The sequence below is a fragment of the Pleurodeles waltl genome, chromosome 4_1 (assembly GCF_031143425.1).
Source record: "Pleurodeles waltl isolate 20211129_DDA chromosome 4_1, aPleWal1.hap1.20221129, whole genome shotgun sequence".
Lineage (NCBI taxonomy): Eukaryota > Metazoa > Chordata > Amphibia > Caudata > Salamandridae > Pleurodeles > Pleurodeles waltl.
This window is the reverse complement of record NC_090442.1, coordinates 169,258,757-169,282,809: the sequence shown is the minus strand read 5'-3', so window position 1 is coordinate 169,282,809 and position 24,053 is coordinate 169,258,757. Positions and strand designations below refer to the sequence as shown.

Sequence of the window (24,053 nt, the reverse complement as noted above, 5' to 3'; positions counted from 1 at the left end):
TCGCATCTAGGGCTGGGGGGGTCCCTCCTCGCGGGGTCCACCATGACAACAGGGAAGTCCCACAACCATCGCCCATTCTTCTAGCTCCGGCCATCCCTGTGCAGCTCCTCTAATGGTGGGGGGGGAGGAGAAGAAACAGAGAAGCAGTTTTGTAGCACATTAGTGGACTGTGTGGCCCCAGGTTTTACGTGTCATTATGCAGCAGCGTTGGTATGCCTCAGATTAGGAACCGAGAGGTGCCTCCCAGTACGAGCCATTGAGCAGAACCCTCTGGTCATGGTTGTTATGTTCTGCGACTTTATGTTGGTTAGTGTGGGCAGTTGCAGTGTTAGGGTGTCCCCACGGGTCCTGCTGGATTCTACAGGGGAATTATATTTAGTCCCAGGGCCACGTGTAGCAGGCCAACCTCTTCTCCCTGTTCAGGGCTCTCTGTCCAGGGCCTACCGCCCTCTTGTCGTACCTCGCAGGGGGGCCTCCACACACTCCTCACCTCCTTTCGACCATGCTGGGAGCCACCATCTGGGATTCAGGGTGGGCCCGAGGCCAGGCACCTCTCCTCCTGGCCCAGGCCCGGATCTCATAGGTTTGGCCTCTTGTCAGATCCAGGGGCGGGGAAGGACCAGAGAGAGCAGCACCCGCCCCAGCGTGGACATCCGGGGCTGAGCTGCAGTGCCCGCGTACGGGCAATATTTCCAAGTGGGTGTGCTGTTTCTGCCCGCCTCACTGCATCCAAGCCGCACCTCCGAGGCAAGGACTTCCCTCTCTATGCAGTGCAGTGTCCCGAGCTGGCCCAAGAACCCACTGTCCGAAAGCGGCAGGGCACTTCACCGCTCTACCAGGCCGTGGCACGTGGCCTCGGGTATCTGCACCACCGCATCCGCACCAGGAGGAGCTGCGACTATGCTCTTCCTGCACCCTTCTCCTCCATTGTTCTGCTGCTTCTCATGCTTGCCCCCCACCTTCGGCTGTTGCTTTCTTCATGTGTCGGGCCCATAGGGCTTGTTTTGTGGCAATTTGTAGGTTCATAGGCTTCTCTGGCATATTATGCTTAGTGGAACGAGTTTTAATGTTTAGGGCGGATGGCCAGATTCTTGTCGGATTGTGGCTGGGAGCTGCCCACGAGCATGCCTACATGGTAATCTTGTTGGCGACCAGAAAGATCCTTATTTTTTAATCTAAAAGGGGCTGTTATATAGGATTAATCCTATGCATAATCAGAAACAGGTAACAGGACCTAACATTTTTCAATGACAGATTCTCTATTATATGAAAAATATAGAGCACATTATTTTGGACCAATTTTATTGACCAGTGATAGTTACTCATAAACTTTTGGAAATTATCCATGACTCTGTTACAATTCATGCCAATTGCTCGAATATTTTTTCAAAGAGTAGGTATGGATACTGTAGGACAACCTATAGCTTCAGCTTGTGGGCATAGATATATTATTATATATATATCTGAATGTACTACTTGATTTTGTCACCTGGTATCCTGAGGCTGTGCCCTTGGAGACAGGGAGAAAAAAGATGCAGAACGGCCTCCACGTAGAGGGAGAAATCTTCATATGGATTGGAGTTTATTTTATTTAGAGAAAACAAACTTCCACTTTCGGAATTCGTTTAACTTAAACAAAAAAATTGGAGTGGGTAGTTTTTTCTTGGCAGTAGCTCAGCAAACCTGCAGGGCTGTGAAAGGAACAACTTCACTGGTGGCTCCCTTCATTACACAGAGCTGTCTGTAAAGGAAGTGGAGATCTATCTCTCAACGGTGCCCACGGTCTGTATGAAGGCCTTAGCGCCCTAATCCAGGATTTTATGTGCAACTCTCACTACTCCTTTCTTCAACTAAAAAGACTGAAATAAAAATTAAATCCTCAGGTTTATCCAGTCCTTCCCAGAGTATCTCCTTGCACTCACCCGGCAACACCTGTGTACTCGGCAACACCTGCAGATCTTCACCTTGATCGACAGGCATCACACTTGGAGTACAGGTTTAGTTTCATCTTATTGTATTGTATTTCACTTACATTTATTTAGCACTTAGGGGCATATTTATACTCCGTTTGCGCCGAATTTGCGTCGTTTTTTTCTACGCAAATTCGGCGCAAAACTAATGCCATATTTATACTTTGGCGTTAGACGCGTCTAGCGCCAAAGTATGAGGAAAGAGCGTAATTTTTTTGCGTGAACGCCTTCCTTGCGTTAATGAGATGCAAGGTAGGCGTTCCCGTCTAAAAAAATGACTGCGACGCAAATGCGTCGTATTTATACTCCCGGGCAAAAATCACGCCCGGGAGTGGGCGGGGCAAAAAACCCTGCATTTGCGCCGGATTTTAACGCCTGGGTCAGGGCAGGCGTTAAGGGACCTGTGGGCTCAAAATGAGCCCACAGCTGCCCTCCCATGCCCCCAGGGACCCCCCTGCCACCCTTGCCCACCCCAGGAGGACACCCAAGGATGGAGGGACCCATCCCAGGGACATTCAGGTAAGTTCAGGTAAGTATAATTTCTTATTTTTTTTATATTTATTTTTGGCATAGGGGGGCCTGAATTGTGCCCCCCTACATGCCTCAATGCCCAATGACCATGCCCAGGGGACATAAGTCCCCTGGGCATGGCCATTGGGCAAGGGGGCATGACTCCTGTCTTTACTAAGACAGGAGTCATGTAAATGGCGTCTGGGCGTCGTTAAAAATGGCGCAAATCGGGTGGAGGCGATTTTTTGGCGTCAACCTGACTTGCACCATTTTAAGACGCCCTAACGCCATTTTCCCCAATGCCGGCGCTGCCTGGTGTACGTGTTTTTTTTCCACGCACACCAGGCAGCGCCGGTCTGCTAGCGCCGGCTAACGCCATTCAATAAATACGGCGCCCGCATGGCGCTTCAGAATGGCGTTAGCCGGCGCAAAACTTTTTGACGCTAAACTGCGTTAGCGCAGTTTAGCGTCAAAAAGTATAAATACGGGCCTTAGTACCCAAGGCGAGGCATTGAAATGCTTTCCGCTGCGCAGTACGCTGCTTCGAACCCAAGATTAGGGGTTGTCCGATTGTTGTTGTTTACTGGGATTAGTTTTGTGCGCTCAAGCAAACCATTCCATGCACCACTTCAGTTTCTTTGTGGTCAATTTAAGTTATAGGAGTTAGGTGTGATTATTAATGGAGAAAGGAGGAAGTGAGTTCATGCAGATGTTTGGTGAGGTTAATAGAATAGCCAGCGGAGATTAGGTAGTTTTAGGTCGCAGGGGTATCACCTTCCAGAAAAGGAGAGGTCGTGATCTTTGAAAAGAGTTGTAGGCTGTTTGCAGAAATAAAAAAATAAATTAAGAAAAACATGCATGTGACTTAGAGAATGTTGTGCGAAGTGAGAAGACACTTGCAGACAGTGGAAAGGAAAGAGAGAGAGACATTTAAATGGAAAAAGCAGATGTGACCATTAGACATTTTAGTTAATCAGCATGGGTTGTTTTATGACATAGAATGCAGTTTTAGAATGCTTACTGTATCAACATCATTTGAAGATATTGCTATTTTAGATACTTTAATAGGTGCTTTGTAAAGCAAATTCTGGCCACCGCTAGTTACCACCAGGCCACAGTTTTAGCAAGAATAACTGACCAGCTAGTGGTTGGGAGCATATAAACAATGGCTGAACACATTATGCAATATGGCAATGCAAGAGATAGGTGAGATGTTTGCATTACATAATATAAGAGTGAAGAAGAGAAACACGTGATTCAAAAGAGGAAAATTGTTGGGCAGATCTAATCAGTGGCGCTTTTAGCAGGGAGTGGGACGGTTGGGGTACAAACGCTCATAGACACTCCCACTCATACATTCATACATGCACACTCACAAGAACATCCATTCACAACATTTACTCCCTAATATTCATGTACACATGTATGCCCACACCAGACATTAAAAATAAAATTATACTTACCCTCATGTACAACGCAATGACTCAGAGATCCCAGGGGGGCTGGGACTGCTGCCTTCCCTCATTGGCGGACCTAAGGTCAGCCAATGAAGGAAGGCAGCTGTCCCTCACTTGCCACAGAGTGGGATGGGGTCAGTGAGACATGCTGGCCCCACCTCACTCTGTGACGAAGTGTCACTGACTGACACTCAGCCCTGGGCACTTGAGGGTTTAGAAATGACGCACCCAGGTTTGAGGTGTGGCCCCCTCAGCCCATAAGAACCGACTCTCTATCTGGGAGAGAGAGCCAGAGCACATGCATACTTACCCTTCCTCTCTCCTTTATGTCAACCAGTTTTGTATTAAGCGCTATTTATTTAAACTTGTTTTGCTTTTATCTCATTCTCCTATGGAAGAATTTGGCAGGGGCCATGCGAGGTTAGCTCTACACTCCACACGGAGGAGTGCCCAAACCCTCGAGGCACAGAAGGCTCTCTTGTTTTCCTGAGTAAAGCATGTTGAGCGAAGTATTTTTTAATAGAGAATGAATTGCTGCTCTATGCTAAACATATCAAGATACAGCTGTTATGACCACCCACCGACCCTCCATAGGCTCCATCATGGTGCTGGTGTGCCCCTTTTGTCACTTCAGCTATAAATGGCAGCTTTCTAAGTCAGGCTGCAGATCCTCGCTTTGACCACATTTGTGATAAATAATCAGAGATTGAAAGGCAGCGGGCGGCAGAGAGGGTGATTTTTCCTGCAATATCTCCTTTGTATTGTGTCTGTCAGAAGGGGACTAAATGTGCCCTCATCTATTTTCCATATACAGGTATATGCTAAAGCATACATTGAGATTGAAAATGTAATCCTTATGTCGGTAATTACATGGGGCCTCATTACGACCCTGGCGGTCATAGACCGCCAGGGTGGAGGCCGGATGAAGCACCGCCAACAGGCTGGCGGTGCTTCACCAGGTATTCCGACCGCGGCTGTGGAGCCGCGGTCACCCAGCCGGGTCCGGCGGTCTCCCGCCGGATTTCCCCCGGCTGGGGGAATCCTCCATGGCGGGATTCCGACCCCCTTCCTGCCAGCCTGTTCCTGGCGGTGAGAGGCTGGCGGGAACGGGTGTCGTGGGGCCCCTGGGGGCCCCTGCACTGCCCATGCCACTGGCATGGGCATTGCAGGGGCCTCCTAACAGGGCCCCATAATGATTTTCAGTGTCTGCTTTGCAGACACTGAAAATCGCGACGGGTGCCACTGCACCCGTCGCACCCCTGCAAATCCGCCGGCTCCATTTGGAGCCGGCTTCCTCTTTGCAGGGGCTTTCCCGCTGGGCCGGCGGGCGATCTTCTTGAGATCGCCCGCCGGCCCAGCGGGAAAGTTAGAATCACCGCCGGGGTTGGAATGACCCCCATAGTATTTATTATGCTTGATGAAGCCCTCCAGAGACTGCTATGTAACTGGGGTCTTGTGCCCAGGTCAACAAGGTTTGGATTCTCAAGGGTGCAGGGACTTAGTTCAGTGCACCATCGCTGAGCAGGGAAATCCGGATTATTGTAGCCCCACACAACTGGAGAATCTGGGCTTTCTGAGTTACTAACAGTCCCATAAACAGTTCAGGGATACAGTGGTAATACAAATCCAATTTTATTCTTAGAATAGCGCACTCAAAGACTTCACTAAGGCAAGACACTATGGGGGTCATTACGACCCCGGCGGTCAGTGGTATAGTGGAGGTGTTACCGCCAACAGTCTGGCGGTACCTATTATAACATTGGCGGTTTGGCCAAAGCCAAACCGCCAATGTACCACACTGACCGCCACGGCGGTAATGACTGCCAGCCTTCTGGCGGTATTCCGTCTACGGTCATAATGCCATGGACGGTCGGTAGCCACGGCAACGGTATGTTGGTGGCCGTCACCGTGGTGGTGGGCGGCATTTGCTGCCAAGGTCCTAATGAGGGCCTATGTAATTAAAAGTGTTTCAATTCAACAGCTTTATTCTTTTTTCTCAGCAGGGTAATAACCACTCAGAATATAAATTAAACAGTATTTATGCATGTCACTAGCAGCAAAAATAAAATGAACAGTTCTAGAATGTTTAGAATGTTCTTAGCAGCCTAACACCCTGAAGCTAGCTTCCCTTTAGAGTTTCTTGCGGACCAGTGCACTGCATACCTGTTGGTTGTCGGACTTCAGTTGGAGAGAGTGTTCCCTAGGAAGCAAAACACAAGATCAGCTGGGCTCAGCTCCTCTCATCAATGGATCAAATCAAGGGGTTTGCATAGGGTTGATGACTGACTTTGAGTCTATATTGTCAAATCTAGTGGTGACTTTGCAACAATCCAAGATATAAGCAGTTTAAACCAGAACAATGAAAGTAAGTCAACTCGGACTACATCTTTACCTTACAAGCCTGTTTCAAAACTTGAAACTTGGCTATTGCATAGCTTGAGGCAGACGTGTGTTGCCTGATGTTATAACAAATGAATTGTTTAGAAATTACGCTTTCAATAACACTTTGACAAGTGCTGCAAAAATAATGTGATGATGAATGTGGACCAAACCTAAGGCAGATAGGCTAACTTAACGTTCTCAAAATGGAGACTGGTTTGGGGAGTTCACGAAAAGTCCCCTCCAGACAGGCACACAAAGCAATAATGACAATGCTTTGACCGCACATACTGGCTTTTCATTCTGTCGTACTCCCCGCACTAACAGAGGAGCACCAGAATACCATTTAACCACTACTCCAATCCTGTTCACTAGCAGACCCCATTCTACCTATTTGTCTGTGAACCTGCTGTATGTAGAAGTGTAGACTTACTTCGATTATAAACTCACTTTCAGAATGGATTGGTATATTGATCTCAGTTTAAATTCTGATAAACGTTCTTGTAACAGTATGTCTGTCCTCTGCATGAGCTCAGACATAAAGTACAGCTCCTTACCTACTCAAGTACACAGTGTTGCACTATTGTGCATAGTTAGAGCATAGTAGTGGCATATATCTGCTACTACCTACTTTCATTTAAATTTTTAAACTGCCAATTTTTAAATTAACACATGTTTTAAAATCCAAATTAACATTTGACAAAGGCAGCTTTATTTAATTCCAGTCATGTAAGCATGCCCTCAGTGGGGTGGCTAGGTTGCCATGGGCCTTAGTGCAAAAGGTAATTGGGTCCCCTCACCATTGGTGACATCTCAGTTTGTCAGCTGTCCTTGAAATCCCTTAACCTCCTTCAACATAGTCTGCATCTGCCATATCTAACCTCAGTATGATTCTCATGCACACACTGTTGTATTTCCAATCCCTGTACTGCATGTTTGCAGGTCAAAGCCATCATCCTAAAAAGCATTACCAAAGCCTATAGGTTTAACCCTTGTAAAGTGCTTGCACACAGGAACATAACATGCAGGAACCCTATACTCACACTGCTGCCCTTGCATAGGCACACCCCTCACACTGTACTCACACAGGCACATACCTCATTCTGCACTCACACATGCACAACTTTAAACCTGTAGACCACTCACCCTGCACTGAGAAAAGACAATGTTAATCCTTCACAAAGCATTCAGAAAACATGGTGGCTATTCTGCACTAGCAAAGCACACTGCTTACACACAGGTACATTGTTCACTAGGAAGGAGCAGAGTTGGGACAGAGAGTGTCATAGGAAGCACAAGTTGAGTACCTGGTGCATCGTCCACTAGTGCAATTTAAAGCTGTTGAGGTGAGCTTCCCTGAAGCCTGCATGTCCTCTGAGGGTATCTAATATCCCATCAGCCACATTTGGACTTTTGCAGAGAAGAGTCTTGGCATCAAAAAAAGTCCCACTTGACTTTTAAAGAACAAGGTTGTGGTTTTCTTTGTTGTGCAAATAAATATAAAAAGGAATGAAGAAAAACAAAAGAAAAAAATGGCAAATAAATGTGGAGGGAATGCGTGTCAATAAAATATATGCCAACTTGAAACAATAAAAAGTGACGGACTGTGCATAATTCCATTTTAAAACGGTGTCATGAAGTGGTTTTGAAGCTTGTAGCAATGAGCCCTGGGACTGTGCATAAGAAAGTTGTAGTCCTGTAGCAATGGCAGAGAAGTTGCTGGTACTCTCATCACTCAAAGAGCACTAGTTTGCACTTGCAGGTGAGTTGCTTGGGGATGACCTATAGGAAATATCTCCTGAGGTCCACCTCCCCCTGTAATGCTAAAGACCAGCGACTACCTACCTGGCAGAGCCAACACTGGCAACAAAGCCGATGCACTGCCCAATTGTATGTATACTGTACGGAAGGGTTGAACCAATATGTGAATGACATTCTGATGAATAACTTAAATGGGCTTACCTAAATCTAATTTTCTCTAAGCAAGATTATGTATTATTTTTTAGAAAATGTGAGGCTGGTAAGGCACCTAAAATAGACTTTTGGTCAGATCTAAAACACTTAGAAAAAGATAGAACACATGAAGAGGTAGCACCGCAGGTCCTCTGTGCACATGTATGAGACATACATCTGTGAAAGACAAAGGACATGTGTGGTATTGCAGGACCAGTGCTTGTTTCAAAGACATGGAACAAGTATTGTACCTCAGTGCCACCCAGTGCAAGCTTACTTCAAAGACATGAAGCAAGTGTGGCTGCAGGGTCAGTCCAACCCTGCTTCATCAACATGGAATAAGTGTGGTACTGAAGAGCCACTACAGCTTCCTTCAAAGACATGGAACAAGTGTGGTACCGGGCAGCCTTATTTAAAGCCTCCCTTAGATACAAATAAGCAGCATTTCAGATTTAGTGAAAGTATAAGGAACTACACTGTGCAAACTTGATGCACAAGCACAGCAAAAGTTCCATGCACAAAACAGGTACAGCACCAGACAGGAATGCACATGCCCTTCACACCCATAGAATGCATACTGATCTGGCCAGAAACAATGCAAGCTTCCCTCTAATGCACAGACATGAACATCATCTGCTGCAGCAGTCCAATCCAGTGTGTAAACATACAAACACATAATTTGGGCAGCATTTGTATCACACTGGCAGCAACATCTAAGCTTATTTCAGGCACAGAATACCCAAAGTAAAGTACAGAGGTGGATGAAGCACTAACGGCTTCAGCCAGATGCCAGCCCCTGATTCAGCTCATCCTCAAGCCAAAATGAACTGAGCTTTCTGTGGCTTCTGCCAGCTGCCCACATTCTGACATTGTGCACCAAGAATGAAAAACAAAACAATAAACTATGATGTCAAACAGGAGCGAGAAACTGATACCAATCCAGTGGTTAAATTACACAATGTGAAACCAGAAAATCAATTGTGTGATACTAGGCAATTACTTTATTTTATCATACCTCCTAATATTTTCGTTATTGCATATGAGAAAACCTTGAAGTAGGAACCTTGAGGATGTGTGCTGTATAAAAATCTCCCTTGTGTTTTGATTAATAGACTCCGGCCCTCATTATGTCATTGGCAGTAAAAACTGCCAACCGCCTTGGCGATGGCCGCCAAAATACCGTAACCGCAGCTACCATCCGTCCTGCATACTACGATCACTGCCGGACCTCCGCCACAAGAAGGGTGGAAATCCAGCAGTGATCATACTGGCAGATGTGGTAAACTGGAGCTGCTACCACCAGCACTGCCACGCCAGTTGAAGGCCGCCAGCCAAATCATGACCTGTGATACGTCCTGGTGGTGTTCTGCTGGCAGGCGCTGCTGGCTGGCTCCCCTTCCCGTTCCCTGCCGAAAGACCATCTGGAAGAAGGTAAGTTGGGCTTCTGGCAAGAGAGGGGGGTGTTGTGTGTGTGTGTGTGTGTGTGGTTGTGTGCATGAATGCGTCTGTGTGTGTGGTGTTGTTTGCGTGGGTGTATGCATGTGTGTGAATGCGTATGAGAATGGTAAAGTGAGTGCGTGTCTGTATGTCAGTGTGAATGTGTGTAAGAATGTGTTCGAGCATGAGTGAATGTATACGTGTAGGAAAGTACCATCTTTCCTGGCATGTTACCCCCATATTTCACTGTATATATGTTGTTTTAGTGTATGTGTCACTGGGACCCTGCCAGGCAGGGCCCCAGTGCTCATAAGTGTGCCCTGTATGTGTTCCCTGTGTGATGACTAACTGTCTCACTGAGGCTCTGCTAACCAGAACCTCAATGGTTATGCTCTCTCTGCTTTCCAAATTGTCACTAACAGGCTAGTGACCAATTTCACCAATTCACATTGGCATACTGGAACATCCTTATAATTCTCTAGTATATGGTACTGAGGTACCCAGGGTATTGGGGTTCCAGGCGATCCCTATGGGCTGCAGCATTTCTTTTGCCACCCATAGGGAGCTCTGACAATTCTTACACAGGCCTGCCACTGCAGCCTGAGTGAAATAATGCCCACATTATTTCACAGCCATTTTACACTGCACATAATTAACTTATAAGTCACCTATATGCCTAACCTTCACCTGGTGAAGGTTGGGTGCAAAGTTACTTAGTGTGTGGGCACCCTGGCACTAGCCAAGGTGCCCCCACATCATTCAGGGCAAATTCCCCGGACTTTGTGAGTGCGGGGACACCATTTCACGCGTGCCCTATACATAGGTTACTACCTTTGTATAGCGTCACAATGGTAACTCTGAACATGGCCATGTAACATGTCTAAGATCATAGAATTGTCACCCCAATGCCATTCTGGCATTGGGGAGACAATTCCATGATCCCCCGGGTCTCTAGCACAGAACCCGGGTACTGCCAAACTGCCTTTTCCGGGGTTTGACTGCAGCTGCTGCTGCTGCCAACCCCTCAGACAGGTTTCTGCCCTCCTGGGCTCCACCCAGAGCTCCTCCAGCGTGCCCCAGACCTCTGCCATCTTGGTTTCAGAGGTGTGCTGGTACACTGGACTGCTCTGAGTGGTCAGGGCCAGCAGGTGACGTCAGAGACTCCTTCTGATAGGCTCTTACCTTTCTTACTAGCCTATCCTCCTTCCTAGGTAGCCAAACCTCCTTTTCTGGCTATTTCTGGTCTCTGCTTTGGGGAATTCTTCAGATACCGAATGCAAGAGCTCACCAGAGTACCTCTGCATCTCCCTCTTCACCTTCTGCCAAAGGATCGACCGCTGACTGCTCAGGACGTCTGCAAAACCGCAACAAAGTAGCAAAGACGACTACTGCAACCTTGTATCGCTTCATCCTGACGGCTTTCTCGCCTGTTTCCTGGTGGTGCATGCTCTGGGGGTAGCATGCCTCCTTCTTGCACCAGGAGCTCTGAAGAAATCTCCCGTGGGTCGACTGAATCTTCCCACTGCAACCGCAGGCAACAAAAGACTGCATCACCAGTCCTCTGGGTCCCCTCTCAGCATGACGAGCGTGGTCCCTGGAACTCAGCAACTCTGTCCAAGTCACTCCCACAGTCCAGTGACTCTTCAGTCCAAGTTTGGTGGAGGTAAGTCCTTGCCTCCCCACGCTAGACTGCATTACTGGGTACCGCGTTATTTGCAGCTGCTCCGGCTCCTGTGCACTCTTCCAGGATTTTCTTCGTGCACAGCCAAGCCTGGGTCCCCGACACTCTAACCTGCAGTGTACAACCTTCTGAGTTGTCCTCCGGCGTCGTGGGACTTCCTTTTCTGACTTCGGGTGGACTCCGGTTCACTCCTCTTCTAAGTGCCTGTTCCGTTACTTCTGCGGGTGCTGCCTGCTTCTGTGAGGGCTCCCTGACTTGCTGGGCGCCTCCTCTGTCTCCTCATCCAAGTGGCAACATCCTGGGCCCTCCTGGGCCACAGCAGCATCCAAAAACCCTAACCACAACCCTTGCAGCTAGCAAGGCTTGTTTGCGGTCTTTCTACGTGGGAAGACATCTGCAAGCTTCTTCACGATGTGGGACATCCATCCTCCAAAGGGGAACATCCTAGTCCTCTTCGTTCTTGCAAAACACCAAGCTTCTTCCATCCAGTGGCAGCTCCATTGCACCCTCAACTGGCATTTCCTGGGCATCTGCCCACTCTCGACACTGTCGCGACTCTTGGACTTGGTCCCCTTGTGTCACAGGTACTCAGATCCGGAAATCCACTGTTGTGCATTGCTGGTGTTGGTTTTCATTGCAGAATCCCCCTATCACGACTTCTGTGCTCTCTGGGGGTTGTAGGTGCACTTTACACCTACCTTACCGGGTCTTGGGGTGGGCTATTTTTCTAACCCTCACTGTTTTCTTACAGTCCCAGCGACCCTCTACAAGCTCACATAGGTTTGGGGTCCATTTGTGGTTCGCATTCCACTTTTGGAGTATATGGTTTGTGTTGCCCCTATACCTATGTGTTCCTATTGCAATCTATTGTAACTTTACACTGCTTGCATTACTTCCTTTTGCTATTACTGCATATTTTTGGTATTGTGTACATATATCTTGTGTATATTTGTCATCCTCATATTGAGGGTACTCACTGAGATACTTTTGGCATATTGTCATAAAAATAAAGTACCTTTATTTTTAGTATATCTGTGTATTGTGTTTTCTTATGATATTGTGCATATGACACCAGTGGTATAGTAGGAGCTTTACATGTCTCCTAGTTCAGCCTAAGCTGCTCTGCTATAGCTACCTTCTATCAGCATAAGCTGCTAGAAACACCTCTTCTACACTAATAAGGGATAACTGGACCTGGTACAGAGTGTAAGTACCCCTTGGTACCCACTACAAGCTAGGCCAGCCTCCTACATTGGTTGTGCAGCGGTGGGATAAGTACTTGCAACTACTTACCACTTTGTCATTTTGTACTTTTTATAAGAAAAAAATATACAAAACAAGTTCAGTGTATGTACACCTAACCAAAACGTTTTGCTTTTGTTCTCTTACAATTTCTGCTAAGTGCTGAAAAGTACTCCTAAACTTTCTAAAAGTTTGAAAAAGTTTTTTTCTGTTCTTTAAAAAGTCCTGAAACTTTTTCTCTCTTCTCACTGTCCCTAAACCTTCTTCTATCATGTCTGATGTAGGAACTTCTCTTAAAATGGTCAATACAACATATGACAATCTTAACTTTAAGAGCCTAAGGAGTATCTACATTGATAGAGGTTTAGTGGTAGGAAAAACCCCTTCTAGAGAATTTCTGTCTAACAAGCTTATTGAGAATGATAAGGCCCAGGGTGGCACCTCATCCAAAAAGTTAGTAGATAGCTCACACTCGGACTCAGGGGAGCCCCTTGAGAGAGTGGTACAGGGTTCCCTTCCTAATCTGCCCCTTAGCACACAACCTATTAATGCTGGTAGTAATAGAAGCTCCCATCATAGTAGGGATGTTTTTGTTCCTGAAGGCCAGGTTGTTAGAGTGCAAGCTGTTAGAGGCAGGTCTCCCTCTGTTAAATCCAATATTTCTTCTGTGTCCAAGCATTCCTAACCCACCCACCCTGAAGACAAATTGTTAGAAAGGGAACTCAATAAGTTGAGAGTGGAAGAGACCAGACTGAAGCTTAAACAGCAACAGCTGGCTATAGACAGGGAATCCCTAGATGTGGAGAAGGAGAGACGGAGGTTGGGGTTTGGACCCCATGGTGGCAGCAGCAGTATTCCTGATAGCAATCCTGTGAGAGAGCATGATTCCAGGAATCTGCACAAGATAGTTCCCCCTTACAAGGAGGGGGATGACGTTAACAAGTGGTTTGCTGCACTTGAGAGGACCTGTATGGTACGGGGGGTCCCTCAAAGGCAGGGGGCTGCTATCCTATGGCTATCTTTCAATGGAAAGGGTAGGGATAGGCTCCTTACTGTTAGAGAAAGTGATGCCAATAATTTTACAGTTTTGAAGGATGCACTCTTGGATGGATTTGGCTTAACCACTGAACAATACAGGATTAAGTTCAGAGAAACCAGAAAAGAGTCCTCACAAGACTGGGTAGACTTTGTTGACTATTCAGTGAAGGCCTTGGAGGGTTGGTTACATGGCAGTAAAGTTTCTGACTATGAAAGCCTGTACAATCTAATCCTGAGAGAGCATATTCTAAATAACTGTGTGTCTGACTTGTTACACCAATATCTAGTGGACTCAGATCTGACCTCTCCCCAAGAATTGGGAAAGAAGGCAGACAAATGGGTCAGAACAAGAGTGAACAGAAAAGTTCATACAGGGGGTGACAAGGATGGCAAGAAGAAGGATGGTAAGTCTTCAGACAAGGGTTGGGACAAATCTAAAAATGAGTCTTCATCAGGCCCACAAAAACACTCGGGTGGGGGGGGTGGGTCCAAATCCTCTTCTAATCAAGTAAAAAAGCCTTGGTGCTATTTATGTAAAGTAAAAGTCCATTGGACAACTGATGCCAGTTGTCCAAAGAAAAGCACCAAACCTCCCACTACCACAACCCCTACTGCAACCTCTAGTGCCTCTAGTAATAGCAGTGGTGGTGGGAGCAAACCTACTAATAGCCAATCCAAGGGAGTAGCTGGGCTCACTTTTGGTAATTTAGTTGGGGTTGGTCTTGTTAGGGAGACCACAGAGGCTGTGTTAGTCTCTGAAGGTGCCATTGATTTGGCCACCTTGGTTGCTTGTCCCCTTAATATGGATAAGTACAAGCAACTTCCCCTAATCAAAGGGGTTGAGGCTCAGGCCTACAGGGACACAGGTGCCAGTGTTACCATGGTAATAGAGAAACTGGTACACCCTGAACAACACCTACTTGGTCACCAGTACCAAGTGACAGACGCTCATAACAACACTCTTAGCCAGCCCATGGCAGTTTTGAATGTCAACTGGGGGGGGGGTTACTGGTCCAAAGAAAGTTGTGGTTGCTTCAGATTTACCTGTAGACTGTCTACTAGGAAATAATTTAGAGACATCAGCTTGGGCAGAAGTGGAGTTGGAGGCTCATGCAGCAATGCTGGGCATTCCTGGGCATATTTTTGCTTTGACAAGGGCTCAGGCCAAAAAGCAAAAAGGACAGGGTGACTTGGATCCTGGAACAATGGACCAAGTGCCCCCTAAAGCTAGGGGTAGCAAGGGTAAATCCCTACCCACTATCTCTCCCTCAACAGATGATTCTCCTTCTGAGGAAGAAGAATTTCCTCCCTGTGCAGAACCTTCACCAGATGAGATGGCAGCAGACACTGCTGAGTTTTTGGGTGGAGGGGGGCCTGCCAGGGAAGAGCTCAGTGTGGCACAGCAATCCCGTCCCACATTAGAGGGTCTCACACAGCAAGCTGTCAAACAGCAAAATGGGGATGTCAGTGACTCACATAGAGTTTACTGGGAGGACAACCTCTTGTACACAGAGGCAAGGAACCCAAAACCTGGAGTAGCCAGGAGATTGGTCATTCCCCTGCAGTACAGAGAGTTCCTCCTAACTCTGGCACATGACATTCCTTTGGCTGGGCATTTGGGCCAGATCAAAACATGGGAAAGGCTTGTCCCTCTGTTTCACTGGCCTAGGATGTCAGAGGACACAAAAGATTTTTGTAAGTCTTGCGTGACCTGCCAAACCAGTAGCAAGACTGGTGGCACTCCAAAGGCTCCCCTTATTCCACTACCTGTGGTTGGGGTTCCCTTTGAAAGGGTAGGGGTTGACATAGTTGGCCCCCTTGACCCTCCTATTGCTTCAGGCAATAGGTGTATCTTGGTGGTAGTGGACCATGCCACAAGATATCCTGAAGCTATTCCTGTAAGGACCACTACAGCACCTGCAGTGGCAAAAGCCGTCCTGGGAATCTTTTCCAGAGTGGGCTTCCCAAAAGAGGTTGTATCAGACAGGGGTAGCAACTTTATGTCTGCATACTTGAAGGCCATGTGGAAGGAATGTGGTGTAACATACAAATTCACCACACCTTATCATCCACAAACAAATGGACTGGTAGAGAGGTTTAATAAAACTCTCAAAGGAATGATAATGGGACTCCCTGAAAAACTCAGGAGGAGATGGGATGTCCTGTTACCTTGTCTCCTTTTTGCTTACAGGGAGGTACCCCCAAAATGAGTGGGCTTCAGCCCCTTTGAACTCCTATTTGGACACCCTGTAAGAGGTCCCCTAACACTTGTGAAGGAGGGTTGGGAACAACCTTTAAAAGCTCCTAAGCAAGATACAGTGGACTATGTACTTGGCCTAGGATCCAGAATGGCAGAGTGCATGAAAAAGGCCAGTAAAAACCTTCAGGCCAGCCAAGAGCTCCAAAAGCAATGGCATGACCAGAAGGCTGTTCTGATTCCGTACCAACTAGGACAGAAGGTGTGGGTATTGGAGCCTGTGGCCCCAAGAGCACTCCAAGACAAATGGCGTGGACCCCATCTCATTGTTGAAAAGAAGGGCGAGGTCACCTACTTGGTTGACCTGGGCACTGCCAGGAGTCCCCTTAGGGTACTCCATGTCAATCGCCTAAAACCCTACTCTGACAGTGCTGATCTCACCCTGCTCATGGCAACAGATGAAGGACAGGAAGAAGAGAGTGACCCTCTCCCTGATCTCTTCTCTTCCACAGAACAGGATGCTCTAGTGGAAGGTGTAGTTTTGGCAGACTGTCTTACTGCTGAGCAGAAAGACAACTGCATAAATCTCCTAGGTCAGTTTTCTGAACTCTTTTCAACTGTGCCAGGCACCACATCTTGGTGTGAGCACACAATAGATACTGGAGACACCATGCCTGTCAAAAGTAAAATCTATAGGCAGCCTGACCATGTCAGGGACTGCATAAAACAAGAAGTTCAGAAAATGCTTGAACTAGGAGTGGTTGAACGTTCTGAAAGCCCATGGGCCTCTCCTGTGGTGCTTGTACCAAAGCCTCACTCAAAAGATGGAAAAAGGGAGATGAGGTTTTGTGTAGATTACAGAGGTCTCAACCAGGTAACAAAAACTGATGCTCACCCTATACCCTGGGCAGACGAGCTCATAGATACACTGGCATATGCCAAGTATCTAAGCACCTTTGATTTGACTGCAGGGTATTGGCAGATCAAGTTATCAGAGGATGCTAAAGCAAAAACTGAATTTTCGACTATTGGAGGGCACTACCAATTCACAGTAATGCCCTTTGGTTTGAAAAATGCACCTGCCACTTTTCAGAGGTTGGTGAATACAGTCCTGTAAGGGTTGGAGGCTTTTAGTGCAGCATATCAGGACGATATAGCTGTCTTTAGCTCCACATGGGATGATCACCTGGTCCACCTGTGGAAGGTTTTGGAGGCCCTGCAAAAGGCAGGCCTCACTATCAAAGCTTCATAGTGCCAGATAGGGCAGGGAAAAGTGGTTTATCTGGGACACCTGGTAGGTGGAGAACTGACTGCACCACTGCAGGGGAAAATCCAGAAAATCATGGATTGGGTTCCCCCTACAACTCAGACGCAGGTGAGAGCCTTCCTAGGCCTCACTGGGTATTACAGGAGATTCATTAAAAACTATGGCTCCATTGCAGCCCCACTTAATGATCTCACTTCCAAGAAGATGCCTAAAAAGGTATTGTGGACAGCTAGCTGTCAGAAAGCTTTTGAGGAGCTGAAACAGGCCATGTGCATTGCACCTGTCCTAAAAAGCCCATGTTACTCCAAGAAATTAATTGTTCAAACTGATGCATCTGAATTAGGGGTTGGGGCAGTCTTATCACAACTCAATTCTGAGGGCTAGGATCAGCCTGTTGCTTTTATCAGCAGGAGGTTGACCCCTAGAGAAAAGCGTCGGTCTGCCATAGAGAGGGAGGCCTTTGCTGTGGTCTGGGCACTGAAGAAGTTGAGGCCATACCTGTTTGGCACTCACTTCATAGTTCAGACAGACCACAAACCTCTACTTTAGCTAAAACAAATGAAAGGTGAAAACCCTAAATTGTTGAGGTGGTTCATATCTCTACAGGGAATGGACTATACAGTGGAACATAGACCTGAGAGTACCCACTCCAATGCAGATGGACTCTCCAGATATTTCCACTTAGACAATGAAGACTCATCAGGTCATGGCTAGTCTTACTGTCCTTCGTTTGGGGGAGGGTGTAGGAAAGTACCATCTTGCCTGGCATGTTACCCCCATTTTTCACTGTATATATGTTGTTTTAATGTATGTGTCACTGGGACCCTGCCAGGCAGGGCCCCAGTGCTCATAAGTGTGCCCTGTATGTGTCCCTGTGTGATGACTAACTGTCTCACTGAGGCTCTGATAACCAGAACCTCAGTGGTTATGCTCTCTCTGCTTTCCAAATTGTCACTAACAGGCTAGTGACCAATTTCACCAATTCACATTGGCATACTGGAACATCCTTATAATTCCCCAGTATATGGTACTGAGGTACCCAGGGTATTGGGGTTCCAGGAGATCTCTATGGGCTGCAGCATTTCTTTTGCCACCCATAGGGAGCTCTGACAATTCTTACACAGGCCTGCCACTGCAGCCTGAGTGAAATAATGCCCACATTATTTCACAGCCATTTTACACTGCACATAGGTAACTTATAAGTCACCTATATGCCTAACCTTCACCTGGTGAAGGTTGGGTGCAAAGTTACTTAGTGTGTGGGCAGCTTGGCACTAGCCAAGGTGCCCCCACATCGTTCAGGGCAAATTCCCCAGACTTTGTGAGTGCGGGTCACCATTTCACGCGTGCACTATACATAGGTCACTACCTATGTATAGCGTCACAATGGTAACTCTGAACATGGGCATGTAACATGTCTAAGATCATAGAATATTCACCCCAATGCCATTCTGGCATTGGGGAGACAATTCCATGATCGCCCGGGTCTCTAGCACAGAACCCGGGTACTGCCAAACTTCCTTTCCCGGTGTTTCACTGCAGCTGCTGCTGCTGCAAACCCTTCATACAGGTTTCTGCCCTCCTGGGGTCGGGCCAGGCCTGGCCCACGAAGGCAGAACAAAGGACTTCCTCAGAGAGAGGGTGTTACACCCTCTCCCTTTGGAAAAAGGTGTCAGGGCTGGCGAGGAGTAGCCTCCCCCAGCCTCTGGAAATGCTTTGATGGGCACAGATGGTGCCCATCTCTGCATAAGCCAGTCTACACCGGTTCAGGGATCCCCCAGCCCTGCTCTGGCGCGAAACTGGACAAAGGAAAGGGGAGTGACCACTCCCCTGACCTGCACCTCCCAGGGGAGGTGCCCAGAGCTCCTCCAGCGTGCCCCAGACCTCTGCCATCTTGGATTCAGAGGTGTGCTGGTACACTGGACTGCTCTGAGTGGCCAGGGCCAGCAGGTGACGTCAGAGACTCCTTCTGATAGGCTCTTACCTTTCTTACTAGCCTATCCTCCTTCCTAGGTAGCCAAACCTCCTTTTCTGGCTATTTAGGGTCTCTGCTTTGGGGAATTCTTCAGATACCGAATGCAAGAGCTCACCAGAGTACCTCTGCATCTCCCTCTTCACCTTCTGCCAAAGGATCGACCGCTGACTGCTCAGGACGCCTGCAAAACCGCAACAAAGTAGCAAACATGACTACTGCAACCTTGTATCGCTTCATCCTGCCGGCTTTCTCGCCTGTTTCCTGGTGGTGCATGCTCTGGGGGTAGCCTGCCTCCTTCTTCCACCAGGAGCTCTGAAGACATCTCCCGTGGGTCAACAAAATCTTCCCCCTGCAACCGCAGGCAACAAAAGACTGCATCACCGGTCCTCTGGGTCCCCTCTCAGCATGATGAGCGTGGTCCTTGGAAATCAGCAACTCTGTCCAAGTGACTCCCACAGTCCAGTGACTCTTCAGTCCAAGTTTGATGGAGGTAAGTCCTTGCCTCCCCACGCTAGACTGTATTGCTGGGTACTGCATGATTTGCAGCTGCTCCGGCTCCTGTGCACTCTTCCAGGATTTCCTTCATGCACAGCCAAGCCTGGATCCTCGACACTCTAACCTGCAGTGCACAACCTTCTGACTTGTCCTCCGCCGTCGTGGGACTCCCTTTTCTGACTTTGGGTGGACTCCGGTTCACTCCTCTTCTAAGTGCCTGTTCCGGTACTTCTGCGGGTGCTGCCTGCTTCTGTGAGTGCTCCCTGACTTGCTGGGGGCCCCCTCTGTCTCCTCATCCAAGTGGCGACATCCTGATCCCTCCTGGGCCACAGCAGCATCCAAAAACCCTAACCACGACCCTAGCAGCTAGCAAGGCTTGTTTGCGGTCTTTCTGCATGGGAACACCCCTGCAAGCTTCTTCACGACGTGGGACATCCATCCTCCAAAGGGGAAGTTCCTAGTCCTCTTAGTTCTTGCAAAAACACCAAGCTTCTTCCATCTGGTGGCAGCTTCCTTGCACCCTGAGCTGGCATTTCCTGGGCATCTGCCCACTCTCGACACTGTCGCGACTCTTGGACTTGGTCCCCTTGTGTCACAGGTACTCAGGTCCGGAAATCCACTGTTGTTGCATTGCTGGTGTTGGTGTTCCTTGCAGAATCCCCCTATCACGACTTCTGTGCTCTCTGGGGGTTGTAGGTGCACTTTACACCTACCTTACCGGGTCTTGGGGTGGGCTATTTTTCTAACCCTCACTGTTTTCTTACAGTCCCAGCGACCCTCTACAAGCTCACATAGTTTTGGGGTCCATTCATAGTTCGCATTCCACTTTTGGAATCTATGGTTTGTGTTGCCTTATGTGCTCCTATTGCAATCTATTGTAACTTTACACTGCTTGCATTACTTCCTTTTGCTATTACTGCATATTTTTGGTATTGTGTAAATATATCTTGTGTATATTTGTCATCCTCTTATTGAGGGTACTCACTGAGATACTTTTGGCATATTGTCATAAAAATAAAGTACCTTTATTTTTAGTATATCTGTGTATTGTGTTTTCTTATGATATTGTGCATATGACACAAGTGGAATAGTAGGAGCTTTACATGTCTCCTAGTTCAGCCTAAGCTGCTCTGCTATAGCTACCTTCTATCAGCCTAAGCTGCTAGAAACACCTCTTCTACACTAATAAGGGATAACTGGACCTGGTACAGAGTGTAAGTACCCCTTGGTACCCACTACAAGCCAGGCCAGCCTCCTACATTGGTTGTGCAGCGGTGGGATAAGTACTTGCAACTACTTACCACTTTGTCATATTGTACTTTTCATAAGAAAAAAATATACAAAACAAGTTCAGTGTATGTACACCTAACCAAAACGTTTTGCTTTTCTTCTCTTACGCTTTCTGTTAAGTGCTGAAAAGTACTCCTAAACTTTCTAAAAGTTTGAAAAAGTTTGAAAAAGTTTTTTTTCTGTTCTTTAAAAAGTCCTGAAAATTTCTCTCTCTTCTCACTGTCCCTAAACCTTTTTCTATCATGTCTGATGTAGGAACGTCTCTTAAAATGGTCAATACAACATATGACAATCTTAACTTTAACAGCCTAAGGAGTCTCTGCATTGATAGAGGTTTAGTGGTAGGAAAATACCCTTCTAGAGAATTTCTGTCTAACATGTTTATTGAGAATGATAAGGCCAAGGGTGGCACCTCATCCGAAAAGTTAGTAGATAGCTCACACTCTGACTCAGGGGAGCCCCTTGAGAGAGTGGTACAGGGTTCTCTTCCTAATCTGCCCCTTAGCAGACCACCTATGAATGCTGGTAGTAATAGAAGCTCCCATCATAGTAGGGATGTTTTTGTTCCTGAAGGCCAGGTTGTTAGAGTGCAAGCTGTTAGAGGCAGGTCTCCCTCTGTTGAATCCAATATTTCTTCTGTGTCTAAGCATTCCTAACCCACCCACCCTGAAGACAAATTGTTAGAAAGGGAACTCAATAAGTTGAGAGTGGAAGAGACCAGACTGAAGCTCAAACAGCAACAGCTGGCTCTAGACAGGGAATCCCTAGATCTGGAGAAGGAGAGACAGAGGTTGGGGTTTGGACCCCATGGTGGCAGAAGCAGTATTCCTGATAGCAATCCTGTGAGAGAGCATGATTCCAGGAATCTGCACAAGATAGTTCTCCCTTACAAGGAGGGGGATGACATTAACAAGTGGTTTGCTGCACTTGAGAGGGCCTGTATGGTACAGGGGGTCCCTCAAAGGCAGTGGGCTGCTATCCTATAGCTATCTTTCAATGGAAAGGGTAGGGATAGGCTCCTTACTGTTAGAGAAAGTGATGCCAATAATTTTACAGTTTTGAAGGATGCACTCTTGGATGGATTTGGCTTAACCACTGAACAATACAGGATTTAGTTCAGAGAAACCAGAAAAGAGTCCTCACAAGACTGGGTAGACTTTGTTGACTATTCAGTGAAGGCCTTGGAGGGGTGGTTACATGGCAGTAAATTCTCTGACTATGAAAGCCTGTACAATCTAATCCTAAGAGAGCATATTCTGAATAATTGTGTGTCTGACTTGTTACATCAATATCTAGTGGACTCAGATCTGACCTCTCCCCAAGAATTGGGAAAGAAGGCAGACAAATGGGTCAGAACAAGAGTGAACAGAAAAGTTCATACAGTGGGTGACAAGGATGGCAAGAAAAAGGATGATAAGTCTTCAGACAAGGGTGGGGACAAATTTAAAAATTAGTCTTCATCAGGCCCACAAAAACACTCTGGTGGGGGTGGTGAGTCCAAATCCTCTTCTAATCAAGTAAAAAAGCCTTGGTGCTATTTATGTAAAGTAAAAGGCCATTGGACAACTGATGCCAGTTGTCCAAAGAAAAGCACCAAACCTCCCACTACCACAACCCCTACTGCAACCTCTAGTGCCCCTAGTAATAGCAGTGGTGGTGGGAGCAAACCTACTAATAGCCAATCAAAGGGAGTAGCTGGGCTCACTTTTGGTAATTTAGTTGGGGTTGGTCTTGTTAGGGAGACCACAGAGGCTGTGTTAGTCTCTGAAGGTGCCATTGATTTGGCCACCTTGGTTGCTTGTCCCCTTAATATGGATAAGTACAAGCAACTTCCCCTAATCAATGGGGTTGAGGCTCAGGCCTACAGGGACACAGGTGCCAGTGTTACCACGGTAATAGAGAAACTGGTACACCCTGAACAACACCTACTTGGTCACTAGTACCAAGTGACAGACACTCATAACAACACTCTTAGCCACCCCATGGCTGTTGTGAATCTCAACTGGGGGGGAGGGGGTACTGGTCCAAAGAAAGTTGTGGTTGCTTCAGATTTACCTGTAGACTGTCTACTAGGAAATGATTTAGAGACATCAGCTTGGGCAGACGTGGAGTTGGAGGCTCATGCAGCAATGCTGGGCATTCCTGGGCATATTTTTGCTTTGTCAAGGGCTCAGGCCAAAAAGCAAAAAGGACAGGGTGACTTGGATCCTGGAACAATGGACCAAACCTCCCTAAAGCTAGGGGTAGCAAGGGTAAATCCCTAACCACTATCCCTCCCTCTACAGATGATTCTCCTTCTGAGGAAGAAGAATTTCCTCCCTGTGCAGAACCTTCACCAGATGAGATGGCAGCAGACACTGCTGAGCTTTTGGGTGGAGGCGGGCCTGTCATGGAAGAGCTCAGTGTGGCACAGCAATCCTGTCCCACATTAGAGGGTCTCACACAGCAAGCTGTCAAACAGCAAAACGGGGATGTCAGTGACTCACATAGAGTTTACTTGGAGGGCAACCTCTTGTACACAGAGGCAAGGGACCCAAAACCTGGAGCAGCCAGGAGATTGTTCATAGCCATATTTCACTGTATATATGTTGTTTTAGTTGTATGTGTCACTGGGACCCTGCCAGCCAGTGCCCCAGTGCTCATAAGTGTGCCCTGTATGTGTTCCCTGTGTGATGACTAACTGTCTCACTGAGGCTCTGCTAACCAGAACCTCAGTGGTTATGCTCTTTCATTTCTTTCCAAATTGTCACTAACAGGCTAGTGAGCAATTTCACCAATTTGCACTGGCATACTGGAACACCCTTATAATTCCCTAGTATATGGTACTAAGGTACCCAGTGTATTGGGGTTCCAGGAGATCCCTATGGGCTGCAGCATTTCTTTTGTCACCCATGGGGAGCTCTGACAATTCTTACACAGGCCTGCCATTGCAGCCTGAGTGAAATAACGTCCACGTTATTTCACAGCCATTTACCACTGCACTTAAGTAACTTATAAGTCACCTATATGTCTAACCTTTACCTGGTAAAGGTTGGGTGCTAAGTTACTAAGTGTGTGGGCACCCTGGCACTAGCCAAGGTGCCCCCACATTGTTCAGGGCAAATTCCCCGGACTTTGTGAGTGCGGGGACACCATTACACACGTGCACTATACATATGTCAC

General features: G+C 47.3%; 1 protein-coding gene across 2 annotated transcripts in view; it reads left to right on the top strand.

Annotated features, from left to right (window-relative positions):
* The window catches only part of LOC138287510 (prostaglandin F synthase 1-like), a 546,660-nt gene that overhangs the window by 76,123 nt on the left and 446,484 nt on the right, over positions 1-24,053 (top strand). The window lies entirely within an intron of this gene.